Source organism: Ranitomeya imitator, chromosome 3, assembly GCF_032444005.1.
Source record: "Ranitomeya imitator isolate aRanImi1 chromosome 3, aRanImi1.pri, whole genome shotgun sequence".
In the NCBI taxonomy this organism is placed as follows: domain Eukaryota; kingdom Metazoa; phylum Chordata; class Amphibia; order Anura; family Dendrobatidae; genus Ranitomeya; species Ranitomeya imitator.
The window spans coordinates 89,413,603-89,436,928 of record NC_091284.1 but is presented as its reverse complement, the minus strand read 5'-3'; the positions used below and the strand labels follow the sequence as shown (position 1 = coordinate 89,436,928).

Genomic DNA, 23,326 nt, shown 5'->3' with positions numbered 1-23,326 from the left:
TGATTGGTCGAGGCCACAAGGCCTCGACCAATCAGCAACGGGCACAGCGACGATGATGTCATAAAGGACGTAGACATCCCGCGTGGCGGCCTCGACCAATCAGCGACGGGCAGAGCGACAATGATGTCATAATGGTTGCCATGGCGACGATGTCATAAAGGTTGCCTCGACCAATCAACGACAGGCACAGTCTGCCGCGAATTCTGGAATCATCATTGTCCATATATTACAGGGACATGCATATTCTAGAATTCCCGATGCGTTAGAATCGGGCCACAGTCTAGTATATAGTATATACCTGTATGTCATCTCCTGTATATAGTATATACCTGTATGTCATCTCCCCTGTATATAGTATATACCTGCTGTATGTCATCTCCTCTTTTAAATATAGTATATACCTGTATGTCATCTCCTCCTGTATATAGTATACCTGTGTCATCTCCTCCTGTATATAGTGTATACCTGTATGTCATCTCCTCCTGTATTTAGTATATACCTGTGTCATCTCCCCTGTATATAGTATATACCTGTATGTCATCTCCCCTGTAAATAGTATATATCTGCTGTATGTCATCTCCTCCTGTATATTGTATATACCTGTAAGTCATCTCTTCTGTATATACTATATACCTGTATGTCATCTCCTCCTATATATAGTATATACCTGTATGTCATCTCCCCTGTATATAGTATATACCTGCTGTATGTCATCTCCTCTTTTATATAGTATATACCAGTATGTCATCTCCTGTATATAGTATATACCTGGGTCATCTCCTCCTGTATATAGTATATGCCTGTCATTTCCTCCTGTATATAGTATATCCCAGTGTGTCATCTCCCCTGTATATAGTATATACCAGTGTGTCATCTCCCCTGTATATAGTATATACCTGCTGTAGGTCATCTCCTGTATATAGTATATACCATTGTCATCCCTCGTCTGATTGGTCGAGGCCGCCAGGCCTCGACCAATCAGCAACGGGCACAGCGACGATGATGTCATAATGGTTGCCATGGCGACGATGATGTCATAAAGGTTGCCTCGACCAATCAGCGACGGGCACAGTCTGCCTCGAATTCTGGAATCATCATTAGGCCATATACTACGGGGACATGTATATTCTAGAATACCCGATGCGTTAGAATCGGGCCACAATCTAGTATACTATATACAGGAGGAGATGACACACAGATATATACTATATACAGGAGGAGATGACATACAGGTATATTCTATATACAGGAGGAGATGACACACAGGTATATACTATATACAGGAGGAAATGACATACCGGTATATACTATATACAGGAGGAGATGACATACAGGTATATACTATATACAGGAGCAGATGACATACAGGTATATACTATATACAGGAGGAGATTACTTACAGGTATATACTATATACAGGAGGAGATGACATACAGGTATATACTATATATATATATATATATAGGAGGAGATGACATACAGGTATATACTATATACAGGAGGAGATGACATACAGGTATATATTATATACAGGAGGAGATGACTTGCAGGTATATACTATATACAGGAGCAGATGACATACAGGTATATACTATATATAGGAGGAGATTAAATACAGGTACATACTATGTACAGGGGAGATGACACACAGGTATATAGTATATACAGGAGCAGATGACACACAGGTGTATACTATATACAGGAGGAGATAACTTACAGGTATATACTATATACAAGAGGAGATGACATACAGGTATATACTATATATAGGAGGAGATGACATACAGGTATATAGTATATACAGGAGGAGATGACACACAGGTATATACTATATACAGGAGGAGATGACACACAGGTATATACTATATACAGGAGGAGATGACATACAGGTATATACTATATAAAAGAGGAGATGACACATACTGTAGGTATATACTGGAGAAGATGACATACAGCAGGTATATACTATATACAGGGGAGATGACATTCAGGTATAAACTAGAAGAAGAGGGGACGGGAAGAAAAACATTAGACTCGAACAAAGACGACCCAGGAAAACATACTCAGAAGGGAGGTAAGAACATTTCTAAAACAATCCACAGTGAGGAGATTGGAACAAAACAAAATCCTCTAAACTGCATGCTCGCAAACGCCAGAAGCCTGACAAACAAGATGGAAGAACTAGAAGCAGAAATATCTACAGGTAACTTTGACATAGTGGGAATAACCGAGACATGGTTAGATGAAAGCTATGACTGGGCAGTTAACTTACAGGGTTACAGTCTGTTTAGAAAGGATCGTAAAAATCGGAGAGGAGGAGGGGTTTGTCTCTATGTAAAGTCTTGTCTAAAGTCCACTTTAAGGGAGGATATTAGCGAAGGGAATGAGGATGTCGAGTCCATATGGGTTGAAATTCATGGAGGGAAAAATGGTAACAAAATTCTCATTGGGGTCTGTTACAAACCCCCAAATATAACAGAAAGCATGGAAAGTCTACTTCTAAAGCAGATAGATGAAGCTGCAACCCATAATGAGGTCCTGGTTATGGGGGACTTTAACTACCCGGATATTAACTGGGAAACAGAAACCTGTGAAACCCATAAAGGCAACAGGTTTCTGCTAATAACCAAGAAAAATTATCTTTCACAATTGGTGCAGAATCCAACCAGAGGAGCAGCACTTTTAGACCTAATACTATCTAATAGACCTGACAGAATAACAAATCTGCAGGTGGTTGGGCATTTAGGAAATAGCGACCACAATATTGTGCAGTTTCACCTGTCTTTCCCTAGGGGGACTTGTCAGGGAGTCACAAAAACACTGAACTTTAGGAAGGCAAAGTTTGACCAGCTTAGAGATGCCCTTAATCTGGTAGACTGGGACAATATCCTCAGAAATGAGAATACAGATAATAAATGGGAAATGTTTAAGAACATCCTAAATAGGCAGTGTAAGCGGTTTATACCTTGTGGGAATAAAAGGACTAGAAATAGGAAAAACCCAATGTGGCTAAACAAAGAAGTAAGACAGGCAATTAACAGTAAAAAGAAAGCATTTGCACTACTAAAGCAGGATGGCACCATTGAAGCTCTAAAAAACTATAGGGAGAAAAATACTTTATCTAAAAAACTAATTAAAGCTGCCAAAAAGGAAACAGAGAAGCACATTGCTAAGGAGAGTAAAACTAATCCCAAACTGTTCTTCAACTTTATCAATAGTAAAAGAATAAAAACTGAAAATGTAGGCCCCTTAAAAAATAGTGAGGAAAGAATGGTTGTAGATGACGAGGAAAAAGCTAACATATTAAACACCTTCTTCTCCACGGTATTCACGGTGGAAAATGAAATGCTAGGTGAAATCCCAAGAAACAATGAAAACCCTATATTAAGGGTCACCAATCTAACCCAAGAAGAGGTGCGAAACCGGCTAAATAAGATTAAAATAGATAAATCTCCGGGTCCGGATGGCATACACCCACGAGTACTAAGAGAACTAAGTAATGTAATAGATAAACCATTATTTCTTATTTTTAGGGACTCTATAGCGACAGGGTCTGTTCCGCAGGACTGGCGCATAGCAAATGTGGTGCCAATATTCAAAAAGGGCTCTAAAAGTGAACCTGGAAATTATAGGCCAGTAAGTCTAACCTCTATTGTTGGTAAAATATTTGAAGGGTTTCTGAGGGATGTTATTCTGGATTATCTCAATGAGAATAACTGTTTAACTCCATATCAGCATGGGTTTATGAGAAATCGCTCCTGTCAAACCAATCTAATCAGTTTTTATGAAGAGGTAAGCTATAGGCTGGACCACGGTGAGTCATTGGACGTGGTATATCTCGATTTTTCCAAAGCGTTTGATACCGTGCCGCACAAGAGGTTGGTACACAAAATGAGAATGCTTGGTCTGGGGGAAATTGTGTGTAAATGGGTTAGTAACTGGCTTAGTGATAGAAAGCAGAGGGTGGTTATAAATGATATAGTCTCTAACTGGGTCGCTGTGACCAGTGGGGTACCGCAGGGGTCAGTATTGGGACCTGTTCTCTTCAACATATTCATTAATGATCTGGTAGAAGGTTTACACAGTAAAATATCGATATTTGCAGATGATACAAAACTATGTAAAGCAGTTAATACAAGAGAAGATAGTATTCTGCTACAGATGGATCTGGATAAGTTGGAAACTTGGGCTGAAAGGTGGCAGATGAGGTTTAACAATGATAAATGTAAGGTTATACACATGGGAAGAGGGAATCAATATCACCATTACACACTGAACGGGAAACCACTGGGTAAATCTGACAGGGAGAAGGACTTGGGGATCCTAGTTAATGATAAACTTACCTGGAGCAGCCAGTGCCAGGCAGCAGCTGCCAAGGCAAACAGGATCATGGGGTGCATTAAAAGAGGTCTGGATACACATGATGAGAGCATTATACTGCCTCTGTACAAATCCCTAGTTAGACCGCACATGGAGTACTGTGTCCAGTTTTGGGCACCGGTGCTCAGGAAGGATATAATGGAACTAGAGAGAGTACAAAAGAGGGCAACAAAATTAATAAAGGGGATGGGAGAACTACAATACCCAGATAGATTAGCGAAATTAGGATTATTTAGTCTAGAAAAAAGACGACTGAGGGGCGATCTAATAACCATGTATAAGTATATAAGGGGACAATACAAATATCTTGCTGAGGATCTGTTTATACCAAGGAAGGTGACGGGCACAAGGGGGCATTCTTTGCGTCTGGAGGAGAGAAGGTTTTTCCACCAACTTAGAAGAGGATTCTTTACTGTTAGGGCAGTGAGAATCTGGAATTGCTTGTCTGAGGAGGTGGTGATGGCGAACTCAGTCGAGGGGTTCAAGAGAGGCCTGGATGTCTTCCTGGAGCAGAACAATATTGTATCATACAATTATTAGGTTCTGTAGAAGGACGTAGATCTGGGGATTTATTATGATGGAATATAGGCTGAACTGGATGGACAAATGTCTTTTTTCGGCCTTACTAACTATGTATGTTACTATATACTATATTTAGGAGGACAAATAGGTATATACTATATACAGGAGGAGATGACATACAGCAGGTGTATACTATTTACAGGGGAGATGACATACAGGTATATACTATATACAGGAGATGACATACAGGTGTATACTATATATAAGGGAGATGACAAACATGTATATACATTAGGGGGAAATGAGAGGTGTGAGGTGAAAATGAGGGGTGTGAGGTGAAAATGAAAAGGTGTGAGTGCAAAATGAGAGGAGTGAGGAAAATAGTGGAGTGATCAGAAAATGACAGATGTGAGGTCAAAATGACAAGTGTTAGGGGGGAATGAGAGGAGTGAGGGGGAAAATAAGAGGAGTGAGGGGGAAAATGAGAGGTGTAAGGGAGAAAATGAGAGATGTGAGGGGGAAAATGAGAGATGTGATGGGAAAATAAGAGAAGTGAGGTGCCATAACTAACCACAGATATTTACTATGCCCAGGCAACGCCGGGCTCTTCAGCTAGTAATTACTAAAAATGGTGGGCAAGGCTTGTTTTCATGTGTTCTAGAGGGATTTTATATGTGCTGAGATAAAAAAAAGTTTCTAGTTAAAGGGGCATGGTCAACAGGTGTAAGTGAAAATCTGTGTCTAGACCTCAAAATAGCAGAGCATGCAAGAGGACCCAGGAATCTCGCAGAACTGGAAGAATTTTCCAAGGAAGGAATGGATGAAAATCCCTCAAACAAGAATTGAAAGACTTTTGTCTGCTTACAAGAAGCGATTACAACTGTGATACTTTCAAAAGGGGCTGCTACTAGGTAGTAACATGCAGAGTGCCCAAACTTTTGCATCGGCCCATTTTCCTTTTTGTAATTTTCAAAATGTAAAAGATATATGTATATTTTTAAAAAAAAATTTTCCCTAAAATACAGAGGAAATGTGTCATCTTTAACTTTAGGCCGTTTGAAGATTATTTCATCTTCAGCTTGTTTAACTGTTCACAGTAACCGCAATTTTGACCAGGGGTGCCCAAACTTTTACATGCCAGTGTAAATACAGTTAAAACCAGAAGATTACATACACACAATATAAAAAGACACATGCATGTTGTTCTCAACATCTGACATGAAATCAGAATAAACCTTTCCCGGTTTAGGTCCATTAGGATTACCATAGTTATTAATATTTGCCAAATGCCAGAATAATGACAGAGAGAATGTTCTAAGGCATTTTTATGCATATGTGTCTTTTTATATAGTGTGTGAAAACTTCTGGTTTCAAATGTATGTCTGTGTATATATTGCCTCTTGCACGTAAGATTTTATTCAATATCTCACTGAGAACAGGAACAGTTTCCAAAATTTTTATAGGACTGATTTTCATAGAATATTTTTTTAACCTATAACATGGGTGAATAATATAACTACATTATTCATTAAAAAGTCTTCAATATTTACAAAAATCTTCAGTTTTATTCACATTAGTTGATGCAAAAAATGAATACACCCCACATCAAAATCTATTATATCTAGTATTTTGTATGAGTAAATGATTTTTAAGGACAACACCAAGTCTTATGTGCATGGAATAAATAAGCTGATGGCATGTTGCAAGATCTATTTTTTTCCATCTTATGCTCCAAAAGAGGAATAGACACTTATGCTGAATACTGTATGTATATATACAGTGCATATATATATATGTATATATATATTATATATATACATACACACACACACACACGTGGTCAAAATTGTTGGTACCCCTTGTTTAATGACAGAAGATGACAAAAGTAATAATAAATAAAAAAAACTATGAAAATGAACAAATGAAAGTCAGACATTGCTTTTCAACCATGCTTCCACAGAATTAAAAAATAAATAAATAAAACTCATGAAATAGGCCTGGACAGAAATGATGGTACCCTTACCTTAATATTTTGTTGCACAACCTTTTGAGGCAATCACTGCAATCAAACGATTCCTGTAACTGTCAATGAGACTTCTGCACCTCTCGACAGGTATTTTGGCCCAGTCCTCAAGAGCAAACTGCTCCAGTTGTCTTGTGTTTGAAGGTTGCCTTTTCCAGGTGGCATGTTTCAGCTCTTTCCAAAGATGCTCAGTAGAATTTAGGTCAGGGCTCACAGTAGGCCTCTTCAGAATAGTCCAATGTTTTCCTCGTGGCCATTCTTGGGTGTTTTTAGCTGTGTGTTTTGAGTCATTATACTGTTGCAAGACCCATGACCTGTTACTGAGACCAAGCTTTCTGACACTTGGCAGCACATTTCTCTCTAGAATCCCTTGATAGTCTTGAGATTTCATTGTAGCCTGCACAGATTCCAGACACCCTGTGCCAGATGCAACAAAGCAGCCCCAGAACATAACGTAGCCTCCTCCATGTTACACAGTAGGGACAGTGTTCTTTTCTTGATATGCTTCATTTTTCCATCTGTGAACATAGAGCTGATGTGCCTTGCCAAAGAGTTCCAATTTTGTCTCATCTGTTCATAGGACATACTCCCAAAAGCTTTGTGGCCTGTCAACATGTAGTTTGGCAAATTCCATTCTGGCTTTTTTTAATGATTTTTTTCAACAATGGTGTCTTCCTTGGTCGTCTCCCACGATATCCACTTTGGCTCATACAAAGATGGATGGTGCGATCTGACACTGATGTTCCATGAGCTTAAAGTTCAACTTTAATCTTTTTAGAAGTTTTTCTGTGCTCTTTTGTTACTATTCGTATTATCCGTCTCTTTGATTTGTCATAAATTTTCCTCCTGCGGCCACATCTAGGGAGGTTGGCTACAGTCCCATGGGTCTTAAATTTCTGAAAAATATGTGTAACTGTAGTCACAGGAACATCAAGCTGCTTGGAGATGGTCTTATAACTTTTACCTTTAACATGTTTGTCTATAATTTGGAACCTATAAATATAGGAACCCAATATTCATTATTAATATGTCTCCCCCTATGTGAGTGTTCACACAGACACCTGTATTAATGTCCTCATTCACCCTAGATCCTGTCCACAAAACATGGATATTAAGCGAATCCTACAGGGGTGACATCTAGCACATTAACTCTTTCATCATCATTTCCCCCTTAGTCTGTAGTTTGTTATTATTAAAGTCAATTTTAAAATTACTCTACATTGACAAACATGTCAGGTGCAGGCTCAATGAATAACCTACATACAAAGTGAGAATGAGTCTAGACACAATGTGCACAGGAGCATGATGGAAACTTACAACATTAAGGCTCCGGTGATGAAGATGAGCTTCAGCCCCCTCCTTTCCTGGAGTCACTTCTCCTATTTTTGCTGGGTGCTCATTTGTGCATCAATTCAATGCTGAACTTCCTGCATTTACTGCTCAGTCTGTAAACCAGCAGAACAGTGCAGACCTGCCATCGGATGAAGGATTGACCGGCATTTTGCATTTTTGCGCTTGCAGATCTTCTGCCATTTAATATGAAGGATTAGTGAGAAAAGCAGAACTTTGTTTTGCCCCCAGGAAGGATGTGACTATTTTAATTATGACTAGATCTCAGTGTGTGACTTGGAGCAAGGCTGAACAAAGTGAAGCAATAAGACACTGCTACTGCTACCATTTCAGCACTGGAGAGGGAACATTGGGTTGGATAATGAAGATGACGGAATGAACTCCGGTTCTCAAGTAGATGTTCTCTACGTAAGTAGAAGACATGAAGAATTTTAGGATGTCGCCCTGTGATAAGTCACAATAAAGCATCTTTATCATTACTTTTTCCTGGTCTGTTATTCCATAGAATAAATACTGAATGGTTGTGTAGAGTAAGGACAAGGTCCAAAACACGTAAGTTGCTATATGTCCTGAGCTTCCTGTTGGTTTTTTAACCCTTATTTTTTCATGTATTTTTTAAAATAACATTAGAATTTTTTTTATCAGTTCTGGTACTAAATTACCTTCCTCCATTTTTTGTTCTACCTCATTGTAATATTAATAGAAAAAGTCAAATTTGGACAGTTTAGGAATTCGAGAACTACAAGTCACGGTATTCTCTGTTGTCATTAAGTGTTGAAATTCTTATGTTCTCAAGATCTATGTGTTTTGTAGGATTCCCATCATGCATGGTCATGAGGTGGGATGTCAGGACAGTGTGCCGGCGCTGTACATGGTGTCGTCTGCAGTCTCTACAGATCTAGTTCCTCATTTTTGCAAGTTCTGTGGTTACTGTAGGTTGGGTGTGCTCTTATCTCAGAGCCCAGCACTTCATGGGTGGTTCTGCAACCCCTGGAAATGTATCTATACCAGCAGATAGGTTTCTATTTCTCATGTATTCCCTTTATATATGGCTGCTACAAAGTAGCAGAGACTTTATGTCGAGGTTGCTGTGTACTATTTACAGATACAAGTGTGAAAAAACAAAACTCAAGAAGACACATAATAACTCATAGGGGCTGCAAAGTACTGAGTGAATAGAGTACAATGGAGGAACAGAAAGAGAAGAAAGGGAGGGATTGTGTGTGCTAGAAGAAAAGGGGGCACTCAGATGTAACATGGGAGGGGTAAGAGGGGTTTTACAGAAGGGACTGGGTGTTGTGCTTGGTGCCAGAGAAGAATTGCTAGACTATAAAGTTCATTTAAAGAGCCTACATAATAGTCATATAAAAGCTAAAAAGTATAAATACATAGAAAATGCTGCTAAAAGTTCATATTCCTCCATCTATCCACCTCCTGTCTTCTCAGCACACAGGGTTAACCTCATACAACGTGACTTATAAAGACAGACAGTCCATCCAATGGCATGCAAAGGCTTGTAGATGGGATTTTAGGCACAGGAGTGAGCTAGGCTTCTATTACTCTGCATTGGATCTTCATCTGTGACTTTCTTTGCACATAGGACTTCTCAGTGTAGACACTTTCTGCCTGTTTGGGTGGCTCCTTCTACCAGGATTGACCTGCTGTCACAGTAAGTGGATCCTGTATTCTTCTTCTTCTTTAGTAATGATTGTCCTACCTGTTCTCATCAGTTTTAGCTTGAAATCTTAAGACTAAAGCAAGCAGATGTAGTTTACCAGGGAGCTGGGGAGTGGACAGAGGGGCTAGGAAAAATGTCTTCCTATTTAGAGATTTTAAGAAAAATTTGAGATGTTTGGAATCATAAAATTGTGAATTTCTATACAATGATGAGTTGTATTTTGGGTAGAAGAAAGAGAAAAGCTATGATGGGGGGTTTAAAGGGCTTCTTGGAATCTGTGTCTCTCCCAAATATTGGTGCTAGCTAGGGATCTGCCTTAGAAATACATGGCAAGGCTTAGAAGGTAATGTCTATCATGGATAAAGGACAGAAGAAAGTATCAAGAAAAGTATTCCCGTATACTCGCCTTCAATGAGTTTATGCAATTACTCTACATGAAATCAGTTTTGTTACCTTGTTCTTTAGACCCTCCTCTGCGCATTATTACTACATTGTACGAGTGCTTTATTCTAGAGGAAAGTATGATAGGTTCCACATGTAAGACACCAGCTCTTCTAGGATATGAGCCAGGGTGTGTCTAGGGCATTGGTCTTACTAGCTCCAAGTTTACACATAGGAATGTCTGCGCCTCTAGTATGATCAGCTAGATATTCGCAGAGAAGCAATGGGGGAGATTTTAGGGGGTTGGATATTTTGCATGGGAAACAAACAACTAATGATGGTTCCCACAGGAACTGATCTGATAATTGTGAGCAAAGAGGAGCCCAGTGTGAGAGATCAGACATAGAAGAATGTCTCATACATTGATTTACTGCGAATTTAGATGTTTCTGTCCTTGTCCGGAATATTGGCTTTGTATGTGAATTTCTTAGTGCAGAAATGTCATTTTTTTGTCTTATAGACACAGATTCTTTAAAGTCAGTGAGGTATGTGAGGGTGGTAGATGCCTTTAGTACTGTGAGGCTTGTGAGGGCTTGCCAAAATCTGATAGACTGGAAAAAATTCCATCTCATAAGGTCAGTTACTGGTAATTTTTTACATGAGAACAAACAGAAAAATGTAATGTCGCCTCAGGATTTAACTTCTTCATCATATATAACATTTATTTTGATTATCCTTTTCCAAGTGAATATGTGTATATATATATAAATATATATATATATATTTATTTATACATATCTAGAATCCTATCACCATGTAAGCAATATGCCCACACTTGCCCATGTCAAGGTGTCGCTCTGTATGTAGCATGCCCCTATCACACATGTACTTTGTGTATGAAATTATACTGATTATCTTTCTCGATGGCACCCACACCCTAAGTAACCCTGTTCTCTGACCCTTAACATACATCCTAAATCTTCACATTGGGACCACTATGGTATTGTCTTTTTACTGTTTACTCCTTAGACTGGGTTGGGTTCTGGTTCTGCATATTCACATATTACTCTGATAATAAAAGGTATTATCAGACCAGTAAAATTTATGGCATTTCTATGGGTTAAACCATAAAGGTTTGTTGCGGGAGCGTTCAACTGCTACTCACCACCAATTGAAAGAATCTGGTGCTCTCATTTGCTGAGATGAGAACCACAAGGGAAGGGCGGAGAAGACCGAGGAGCTGGTTGCGCCTTTGTGGGACGCGCCATTGTAGCCTACGATGTCTGGTTTCACTTGAAACCTAATGACTCAGTCCCATAAAATCTCTGGAAATCTGCCATTATCATTAGAGCTGCTACACCTGCACACTATTCTAGTGACTGATGCTGGAGAAATGCAATATTGCATGGGGCAAATTTAAATGAATAGATGTGAGAGCGAGCGCAGAGGGGACTGTTTATCTCATGTATTGTGCTTTGTGCAATGTCTTATTTTATGTCATGCTTAGCATCGGACTGGAGCACCTTGGACCCACCAGAGAAACCATTCTTGGGCCACCCACTATGCAGCTAGGTAGAAATAAATACAAGACCACCAATTGTGTGGTAGAACATGCTAATATCAGGGTATAATATAAGGTAGTACACGTCTTAATTATGAAGCAAGGATTGGGGTAGCCCCCTCACAGAATATAATGTAGCCCAACATAGAATATAATGCAGGCCCCCATAGAATATAACGTAGCCCCTCATAGGGTATAATGCAGCCCCTCATATAGTATAATGCAGCCCCTTCATAGACACACAGTATCAGATGCAGAGGCAGAAACAAATGATGGGGAAGGGAGCATCATTTCACGCTCGCTCCTCCATTGTTGCTTAAAACTGTATCGGCAACTATGATGCCGATACAGCTGAATACGGAGCGCACTGGGGGGCGACGCTGGGCCTCCCTGACTTATGGCTCCATAGCGGCCGCGTGGGCTTGGTCTGCCGGCCCTGATAGCAGACAATGTTAGATGCAGCTTGCCGCTAACACTGCAGTGCCCACTATTAAAGTTAAATGAATATTCACCCCTCTCCATGCCCATGGGGGCATGGGGAAGGGTGAAAATTTGTTTCTCTTTACAGCGGGACAGGCTTTAGCTGCAGCAGCCGGCTTCTGCCTCCTGTCACCCGCTGCTGCTCTGCTGTCACCGGGGGCCCCCATAGCAGCTGGGTGGTGTGCCACTATTAGCGACACGCGAATGGCTGGGGGCTGCTGGAGCAGTTGGGGCCCTAATCAGCTGCTGGCCCTGTGTGCCAGCAGGTGTCAGTGCCTGGGCCCACCAGAGAATCCTCCGGTTCTCCGGTGGGCCAGTCCGACCCTGGTCATTCTCACTGCTTTGTGACCTACTGATGTTATTATTCTGTTATGGCACTTGTTCTTTTTTTTTTGGGGGGGGGGGGGTAGTTATGTCCTGGATGACATGGGGGCTGAAATAATTTCCTATTTGTGGCAAAGAGTATATCCAGATAAAGAGAAATGCCATTCTAGCCAGGCTGATGAACTCTGGTTCTTGGAGAGTGAGATAGAGACTGTGTTTTTTCATTAGTTACCACTGAATCCAGGTATAAGAGGAGATAATAAATCCTGAGAGATGCACCTTGGACCTGAGAGGATAAAAGGCCATCTGCTCGATCCTAGTTACAGAATCTGGCTTTAGCCAATAGAGGGGAGTTTGCTACAATAAAACCGTACTGCAGTGCACGGAAGCAACCACTAACCAGTATGACCGAATAGTGCTGTTCTGCTCCATTTCTATCCGGCCATTGCCAGTGCTGGTAACAGCTGATTGGTGGAGATGTCAGATGTCACCCATCTCATATTAATGATCTATCCAGAGGAACTGTGATCAATATCCAAGTAGTGGAAAATCCCTTGAACTCATAAGGATGTCCATTAATGTACTATGAATAAAAGATCCAGACTTGTTATAAATTCTTATAAGGAAAGAGCCCTCTGCTGACACTTTTTTATTCTTCATTTCAGCCAAGCGTTAAAAATAGCAAAGAATCCAGAATACTCTTTTGGATTTTTGCCAGTGGTTACAGTTTTTTTCCACTGAAATCAGTTTCCATGTGTTCTGTGTAAACCAAAGATAATAGTTCATTCCCCTCACTGTGTACAGCGCTTACTGCATAGTTCCTTGTTGAAATCAAATATGGCTATTAAAAGAAAATAAAAAACAAAACAGAAAATTTGACAAATGTTACATAAAACTTATCTGGGTGTAATGTATTTGTGTAGATGATTTTTCCTCTATTAAAGCTACTGCAATGGTCTTTACAGCAATCTGTGCACAAACTGTCGCAATCCAGATAAAAATATAAGAACCTCGTAATCAAATGAAGAAATGTGTCAGAGTCACTTGTGTTTAGAAAGGGTGGCTTGGCGCCAGATTGTGCCCTCTGTCTCCAGGATGGCAGATTTAGGCTTCACGCTCAGGTCCTCCATGTTCTCCTCTATGAGCACTGACGCCTAAGGCACTTTTGGGAGTAAGCTTGGGCTTTATGCTCTTTTGTTTGGAAGTTCTCTGAACCAGTTTGCCCAAGAGTGCCCAAAGTCACTGGGAAGTTAGTGCATAGTACACCCATAAGATTTCCGTTGAACGTACTCCAAAAGAGGTGCCTCTTGAACTTGTCTTGTGTTCCCAAGTGGCTGTGCAGGGAGCCGCAGACAACTCCATTTTGTTGGTTGTGTATTCTGCTGATGCTTTGATTTTGACCTCTGAGAAATGAGAGATAGAATCTGATCCTTATGAACATCTACTCCATTTCCCCCTAAATCATAACTACAGAATAGCAGCTGGTAAAGGGTTGCACTACTCGCATTGCACCCCTGCAAAACACAATCCCTTGGAAAGGGCCCTGACTAGTGATGAGCGAGCATGCTCGGATAAGGTGTTATCTGAGCATGCTTGAGTGCTAATAGTGTGACTTCAGCGTGCTCTAATACTATGTTCCAGTCGCTGCGGCTGCATGTCTCACGACTGTCGAACAGCCGCATCGCATGCAGGGATTACCTAACAAATAGGCAATCCCTGCATGTGTTGCGGCTGTCGAACATCAGCGACACATGGAGCCGCGGCAATTCTAACATTATTTTTGAGCAAGCCAAAAATACTCGTTTAAGACACAAGCATGCTCAGATAACACCTTACCGAGCACGCTCCCTCATCACTAGCCCTGAGCCTTATATCTCATTCAATCTCCGGAATAAGAACGTTGACATTACCTGCCATGTGTGAAAAGAGAACTCCTCAACCCCTGCTCTGCCTGATAACAGTCATACCTTATGACAAATCTGTCCCAATAACATTTCTATTACTATTCTTAGGATCCGAATGTCTTCATGTATAAATTATCTTAATGAAAGATGAATTGTGGAAAGAAAACAATGAATTTACCATGATGTGCACCTTTCTGGATACTTTCCATACATGCCCGACAAGCTTCTATGGCACCGGAAAGGCCTATGTTATGACCTTCTAGGAAAATGTTCATGTAACCTGGATGCATGGAAAATATGTGTTGCAGCTTTTAAAAAAGGAGAATATTTTACAATGGGTGTGGTACTTCCATATTCTGTAAATCTAGAATGATTATTCTATCAATTATTTGATTTTCTCATACTTTGCACACTGTGACTCCTGCTGTTTAGTAAAACTGAAGTTTACTATAATTCTGTATACCCCACCTTCTCACTACAATAGCTCTTATTATACCGGGATGACACTGCTGTGTATTCTCTCATACTAGAGAATTGAGCCAATTATGCTAATTACACTCAGCTCTGTGCTCTGTGCCCCGATCCTGTTGTATGAGAGAATCACAGCACAGGTGCGGAGGAGATGGAGAAAGTCATTTTTCCATCTCCTCCTTTGCCGGCGTCAGCGATAATCACACTGCACTGGGATGACGTATGAGCACAGTTCGATGTTTCTCATGCAACCATAGACTTGTATGGGTGCGTGCTATCCAATTGTCAGATGCACTCACAGCATCAGCGGCGTACCACTAATGGCGATAGGCCATGCGGCCGCTATGAGGCCTCTGAGCCAGGGAGGCCCTGTGCAAGTGCCAGCACTCACCCCCTCCGCCTGTCATCACACATTCAAGTGTATTGGCATCCTGGATGCTCCCTCTCCCATCATTTTATCTCAGGGTATAACGTCTCAGCACAGCAGGCGTGATGACATCAGTAAAAAAGAGAAAGAAATGTCCAGCTTCACCGAGTCCATAAAAAGGCGATTTCTTTATTAAACTTTAAACATGGAGGATACAGACTTCAGCACAACCATATGGTTAAGAATCTCAACGCGTTTCTGGAGACTAGGCTCCCTTAATCATGACATGTCATGGAATGTCATGATTAAGGGAGCCAGAAATGCGTTGAGATTCTTACCCATATGGTTGTGCTGAAGTCTGTATCCTCCATGTTTAAAGTTTAATAAAGAAATCGCCTTTTTACGGACTCGGTGAAGCTGGACATTTCTTTCTCTTTTTTTGGATCTTGCACGCCTGGACACAGCGGGTCCGTGCTCCCGAGGTTTGGTTGCTGAATCATGGGTGAGCTGGTTTATGTTCCTACTTACTAAGTGATGACATCAGTACATGCTGACTGCTGCCCTGAGATGCTTGGTGCAACATAACACTTGCTGCAGAGACCGGAGCAGCGGGCGAACGAGGAGAAGAGGTGAGTAATGCATTTTATTTTATCAGTGAGTACATTGTAGTGGCCATAATACTGAATGGAGGACTATAGTGAGTGAATTATACTATATGGAGGACTATGGGGAGTGCATTATACTATACGGAGGACTATGTGGAGAGCATTATACTGGATGGATAATTATGAGGTGCATTATACTATACAGAGGACTATGGGAAGTACGTTATACTATATGGAGGACTATGGGGTGCATTATACTGTATGGAGTACTATGGGGTGCATTATACTATATAGAGGACTATGAAGTTCATTATACTGTATGCAGGACTATGGAGAGTGCATTATATTATATGTAGGACTATGAGAAGTACATTATACTATATGTAGGACTACGGGGCGCATTATACTGTATGGAAGACTATGAGTAGTGCATTATACTATACAGAGGACTATGTGGAGTGCATTATACTGTATGGATGACTATGAGGTGTATTATACTGTATGGAGGACTATGGGGTGCATTATACTATATAGAGGACTATGGAGTGCATTATACTATATGCAGGACAATGGAGAGGGCATTATACTATTTGTAGGACTATAGGGAGTGCATTATACTATATGTAGGACTATGGCATAAATTATACTATATGGAGGACTATGGGGTCAATTATACTACATGGAGGGCTATGTTGTGGTAATTATATTTGGAGGGCTATTTGGAGGGCTATGTGGAGGCCATTATAATATTTATGCAACTATTTGGGGGCCATTATAATATTTGGATGGCCATGTTGGAGCCTTTATACTTTATGGAGAGCTATGTTGGGGCCATTATACTGTATGCAAGAAATTATACACTGTGAAGGTTTGATTGGGGTCTATCATACTGTGTGGAGGACTATGTGGGGGCCATTATACTGTTTTGAGGCCTAGTGGGGGCATTATACAGTGTCGGGCTGCATTGATGGCTGTGTGGGAGCCACAGTTGGGGGATCATAATGTGTTTAGAGGTCAATATACTTTTCTGGGGAAGTTGAGGTGGGCTACAGTAGGGTCATCGTACAGTGAGTGTGGTGGGTACTGTAGAGGAATTCACTGTGGGGGCATCATACTGTGTTTAGGGGGAATATTTGTTGGCATTATACTTTATTTAGGATATTATCTCATCTTGTGACTCATCTAACAAGATGAGTCATTTTTTTTACATTTTTCCTGACAAGAATAGTGAGTGTCGCTTACGCTACAGGAAGCAGCACATGAAAGATGCACCACATGCATTAGGAGGCGCACACACAAGTTTGTCTCATCTTACTTCGGTGCACCCTTCTTTATGACTAGCATGCAATACATTAGTCTTAGTCTTAATGATTCGAAGCTCTGGTTTTAAAGGGGACCAGTCACGCCCAGAATATACTTTGCAGGTACTCTAGCATTTCACTACTGCGTCCTTGGCTTACTGGAGTAGTGGCTACAGAGAGAAAATTAAGTTTCATTCTTCCTGTAGCTGCTGATTGCAGGCATTGGAGTGATGTGAGGAAGTTTAAAAGTCACCACTAGCAACACAAGTGGGTCAACCGTAATCACTCCCCTGAACTCTGCGGTGTGTGTGTGTGCAGCGTGTGGGTACAGAGAGTGTGGGCAGAACAGGCTGTCAATCAAAGTGTCAGGGAGTGATTACAGCTCTGCTCACTGCATTGTGAACGGTGACTGTAACTGCTTCGTTCTCTGTCCAGATGACTGGAATCTCCTGGCTGCACGGAGAATATAAGCCAGCATGACATTATATAAATGCTATTTACCGGCAGATTAAGCTGATATCTGCAGGTAAATACTGTTACTCGATGTGACAATTTACCTTAAAGCCTCTGCTTGTAATAGTGAAGAATATCCAAATTCAGCAAAGACTCCTAAAAGAGAAAGTACATGTGCAGAATATGCAGATAAGAAGGAAAAAAATTCTGGGATAGTGGGAGGAGATGTACATGTGCATAACTACTGGAACTAAGCTTGGAAGCAAATGCTAGGGAGCGGAGGAGTGAGCTGGATTTTCATGCTTGGTTTCTCGCCCGGTTTCACGCTGTTTGTGTTCTACCATAATGCATACCTGTCATTTCAGGTGACTTTTCAGAATAAGCTGACATGCTTGTGTATAAAGAATAATAACACAATCTCCAGCCTTTATATTACTTTTATACTGCAGTTACAGGGTACATCCACATGGGACATATTTATGGCAATTTTTGAATCAGGAAAAATTTGCTGAGTATTATGGAACAAGCATCATGGAAAAATCTCATCCTCAAGACGCAAAGATTTGACATCCACAGCCTACCAGTCTATGCTGCAGATATCCAGTTTCACTTAAAATTTCGAGTGGATATTGCCACAGGAAATATGCTGCAGCATTTCTACTACAGAGATTCTGTTGGATGAAGCCTGACTGTTATAATATTTCTCATACCCAGTACACAGATCCATGAGAGATTACTTATTACTCTTCTGTCTATCAGTGTCACATATTCACAGGCAGCAGCATGAAGGAAATCATGAAATGGTACTGAGTAGTGTAGACATGAATCCAGCCCTGGGCGTGATAAAACACTAAAGATCAGCAGCACTATTTTTGTACATTTGTATCTCTCTCATACTGCAGCTCCATCTTCCTCCCTCCTATAGACAGGCTTTAGCTGTATTTCTGAGTGGATGATGAATTTAGAGTGGAATGGAGGCAGAAGCAGGTTTCTCTAAGATATTTTACAAAGTTTGTTATACTCATTTCTACTACCCGTGTTTCCCTGAAAATAAGGCAGGGTCTTATGTTATTTTTTGCTCCATAAGATGGGTTGGGGCTTATTTTCAGGGGATGTCTTATTTTTTCCTATGAACAACAATCCATATTTATTCTTAAATAAAAAAACACTTTTTTTTAAAATATAGTCATATCGTCGCATGAACACTCTCTGCACATACACATGTTTATAGATACACATGTATATACACTTGTATATACACATACTGCAGATACGGCACATACCAGCCTAGTTCCTTTAGACTTCTACAGTTAAAGGATCTTTGGTGACATCATGGTCACATGACTGGAATGTTACCAAAGGTTCTTAACCAGTCTTCAGCTCAGAATAGAAATGCTGGGGCCCCTAACAGAGTCGGGACCATGGGGAATTGTCCAGTCAGCTCCCCACACCCTCCCAACTATGACCCTGACTGTATCTAGGGCTTATTTTTGGAGTAGGGCTTATAATTTAACATGAACCTGTCACCAGTTTTGCATATATCAACTAAAACTATCGCCTTCTTCAGTGCCTAAGTTCCATAAATGTTTATATAACCCACTGACTTTACCTGTATATCCCCCAAAACACCTTTTTTAGCTTTCCCACGCTGTATGGTAATCCATGGATGATGCCTGCGCACAGACATCATGGCTCCCGCCTGCTCACTATGCTTTGCCCTACTGCGGGCAGATCCCAAAACATAAGTGCGCATGTGCCCGTAGTAGTTTAAAGCATAGTGCGCAGGTGGGAGCCGAGATTTCTGTGCACAGGTGCAAAATTTTGCCCAGCAATGTGGTTGATGCAAGGTATCATCTACGTCAATTAAAGAAGGAGAATGGCGAGCAGCAGATGGGAGAGATGGAGAGGCCTGAAACCATTGGACCAAAATGGCCTGATTACCATACACCGAGGGAGAACTTAAAGCAAACCTGTCAGCAGGATTTTGCTCAGTAATGTACAGACAGTGTCTGGTCTGCACCGTTATACTGATTACAATGATACCTTAGTTGATTAAATCTGTCTTGTGGTTGTTGTTTAATCTTTATTTGTAGCTTTCATTTAATGATATGCTCGCGCTCCGGACGGCCTGTGGGGTCTTCATGTGGTGCTCTGATTACATATCCTTCTGTATGGGCTTATGAAAGGTCACTGATCCTTCACTGACCTGCTCCCTATTTTACAGAATGCATATCATATTGTGTGGTTACAAAAAAAAATTCACATTCATCAACATGGCTGCAGCGCTTGCGCTGTAGCATGATACAATGCCTAATATGCATATATGCATTACTGCTTTAGTCCTATACTATTGTGCGGAATAAAAACAAATATATTCATCACAATGGCTAGATAGATAGATGCCGCCAGCGCCATTTTGCTGGAGGAAAAAGTATTTGGATCCATCATAATGGCACTGACAGCGCCTGTTGCATCGGCGACAGATGCTACTGCGCAAGCGCTGCCGGTGCCATTTTGATGGATCAAATTTTTTTTTTCTCCAGCAAAATTTTTTTCCTTCCCCTTAATAGTGTAGGACTAAAGCATAAATGCATACTGTATATACATATTAGGCATGTATCATGCTACAGCACAGGCGCCGCTGCAGGCTCCATTTTGTTGAATTCATTTTTTTTTGTAACCACACAATATGATGTGCATTATACAAAATAGGGGGCAGGTCAGTGAAGGATCAGTGACCAGTCATAAGCAAATACAGATGAATATGTAAGCAAAGCACCACATGAAGACCCCCATACAGCCCACACAGGCCGCACGGAGCACGAGAATCTCATTAACTGAAAGCTACAAATAAGGATTAAACAACAACCACAAGACGGATTTCATCACCCAGGTATCATTTTAATCAGTATAACGGCGCCAATCTGACACTGTGTGTAGGTTACAAAATTCTGCTGTCAGGTTTGCTTTAAATAGGTTTTTGGGGTTACACAGGGGGATTCAGGGAGTTTTAAGGGCATTTATGGAATGCAGCACAGGTGCTGAATAAGGTGCTATATTATTATTATTATTATTATTATTTATTTATATAGCACCATTAATTCCATGGTGCTGTACATGAGAAAGGGGTTACATACAGAGTTATAGATATTGTTTACAGTAAACAAATTTACAGTGACAGACTGAGGGGAGAGGACCCTGTCCTTGCGGACTTACATTCTATGGGATAGTGGGGAAGAGGCAGAAGGTAGGGGCGAGGCAGCGGCTCTGGCGATGGCGAGGCGGCGGCTCTGGCGATGGCGAGGCGGCAGAATAGTTATTGCAGGCTGTAGGCTTTCTTGAAGAGATGGGTTTTCAGGTTCCGTCTGAAGGAGCCGAGGGTGGTCGATAGTCGGACGTGTTGAGGCATGGAATTCCAGAGGATGGGGGATATTCGGGAGAAATCTTGGAGGCGGTTGTGTGAGGAACGAACTGTGGAGGAGAGTAGGAGGTCTTGGGAGGATCGGAGATTACGTGAGGGACGATATTGGGAGATTAGTTCGGAGATATAGGGAGGGGACAGGTTGTGGATGGCTTTATAAGTCAGTGTTAGTAGTTTGAACTGGATTTGTTGGGAATTGGGAGCCAGTGGAGGGATTTGCAGAGGGGAGAAGCAGGGGAGTAGCGAGGAGAGAGGTGGATTAGCCGGGCAGCAGAGTTGAGGACAGACTGGAGTGGTGCAAGAGAGTTAGCGGGGAGGCCACAGAGGAGGGTGTTGCAGTAGTCGAGGCGGGAGATGATGAGGGCATGCACAAGAGTTTTGGTAGATTGTGGGCTGAGAAAGGAACGGATTCTGGCAATATTTTTGAGTTGGAGGCGACAGGAGGTGGCAAGAGTTTGGACGTGCGGTTTGAAGGACAGGGCAGAGTCGAGAGTTACCCCGAGGCAGCGGATTTCAGGTGCGGGAGAGAGCGTGATGACGTTTACCATAATAGATAGGTCAGGTAGGAAGGATACGTGAGATGGGGGAAAGATGATGAGTTCGGTTTTGTCTACATTGAGTTTTAGGAAGCGAGAGGTGAAGAAGGAGGATATGGCTGACAGACACTTCGGGATTCTGGACAGCAGAGAGGTGACATCTGGGCCAAAGAGGTAGATCTGAGTGTCGTCCGCATACAGGTGGTACTGGAAGCTGTGGGACTTTATGAGTTGTCCTAGGCTAAGAGTATAGATGGAAAAAAGTAGGGGCCCTAGGACAGAGCCTTGAGGGACTCCAACAGAGAGAGGGCAGGATGAGGAGGTGGTGTGGGAGTGGGAAATGCTAAATGTGCGGTCGGAAAGGTATGAGGCAATCCAGGACAGAGCAAGGTCTTTGATGCCAAGGGAAGAAAGAATCTGTAGCAGTAGGCAGTGATCGACTGTGTTGAAATCAGAGGACAGGTCAAGAAGGAGGAGGATGGAGAACTGTCTGTTAGCTTTGGCTGTGAGTAAGTCATTAGTAATTTTTGTCAGGGCAGTTTTGGTGGAGTGGTGGGAGTGGAAGCCAGATTGGAGGTTGTCAAGGAGAAAGTTAGGTGGGAGGAAATTTGAGCATGGACATGCTGCTCAAGGAGTTTTGAAGCAAACGGGAGCAGTGATATGGGGCGGTAGCTGGGCATAGCAGTTGGGTCAAGGTTAGTTTTTTTGAGGATGGGTGTGATGGTGGCATGTTTGAAGGTCTATGAAAACTATCACAAAACAAAACTGGTGACAGGTCCCCTTTAAGCATGCTCCAAAAATCCTGTAAAATCATGGGAGAGCTTATTTTCAGGGTAGGTCTTCTTTTCAAGAAAACACAGTATTAATTTATGCAAGTTTGTTGAAATGTCAGTGACCATTTAAATCTCAATTTGATCTGCTAAAATCCTATCTGCAAACTTCTGCAAATAAGAATAGTATAATTGGTCGTAGAAATAATTCAGACCTTTATTGCACAAGTCAATTAAAGAAAAATAAAATATGGTTTGATTGGTTGGTATTAGTAGCCCATCTTTCCAACACTTTTGTGTATGACCTCAAAATGTTCGATTTATAAATCTCCTCCAATAGGTTATTCCTTAATGTGATTGTGAATGGCAGCTATCCAGGTTAATTAATACTTTAATTTAATAATTTTAGTAAAGTTTTATGGTTTGTACCATAGGGAAAAGTCTACATTTCCTGTGTTCAGCTATAGTGTCATAAAGCATCATGTATGAATTCACAGGATTACTGTTTCTTCCTGTATATCCTACTCTCTAGAAGTCATTTGGATATAATTCAGTTTTCCATGTTGGCAAGTGATTAAAGACTTCTCATAGACCATGACCTCATATGTTAGTTTTACCGACTGGAATCATGACAATATCCTGTCTCTCGTCAGCTGAAGGTCAAAGGGGACGAGAACATGATGTGTCTTTTACTACACTAGGAAGTGTGGGAAATCATCTAGCTTTAGATTCTATGCCACCATCTTGAAGCTATTTAATGCTTTAAAGGGATGTACTGTATATAACTAATAAAAAGGCC

General features: G+C 41.2%; 1 protein-coding gene across 3 annotated transcripts in view; it reads left to right on the top strand.

Annotated features, from left to right (window-relative positions):
- Positions 1 to 8,363: 8,363 nt before the first annotated feature.
- Positions 8,364 to 23,326, top strand: part of LOC138672762 (transient receptor potential cation channel subfamily V member 1-like) — a 153,319-nt gene continuing 138,356 nt past the window's right edge. Inside the window, exons 1-2 of one of the 3 annotated variants that reach the window (XM_069761097.1) lie at positions 8,549 to 8,683; positions 9,876 to 9,944. The gene's annotated coding sequence lies outside the window, so the exon portion shown is untranslated. Of the gene's footprint in view, positions 8,684 to 9,809; positions 9,945 to 23,326 lie in introns of those variants that run through there. The other 2 variants (XM_069761098.1, XM_069761096.1) reach the window with 2 other exon arrangements.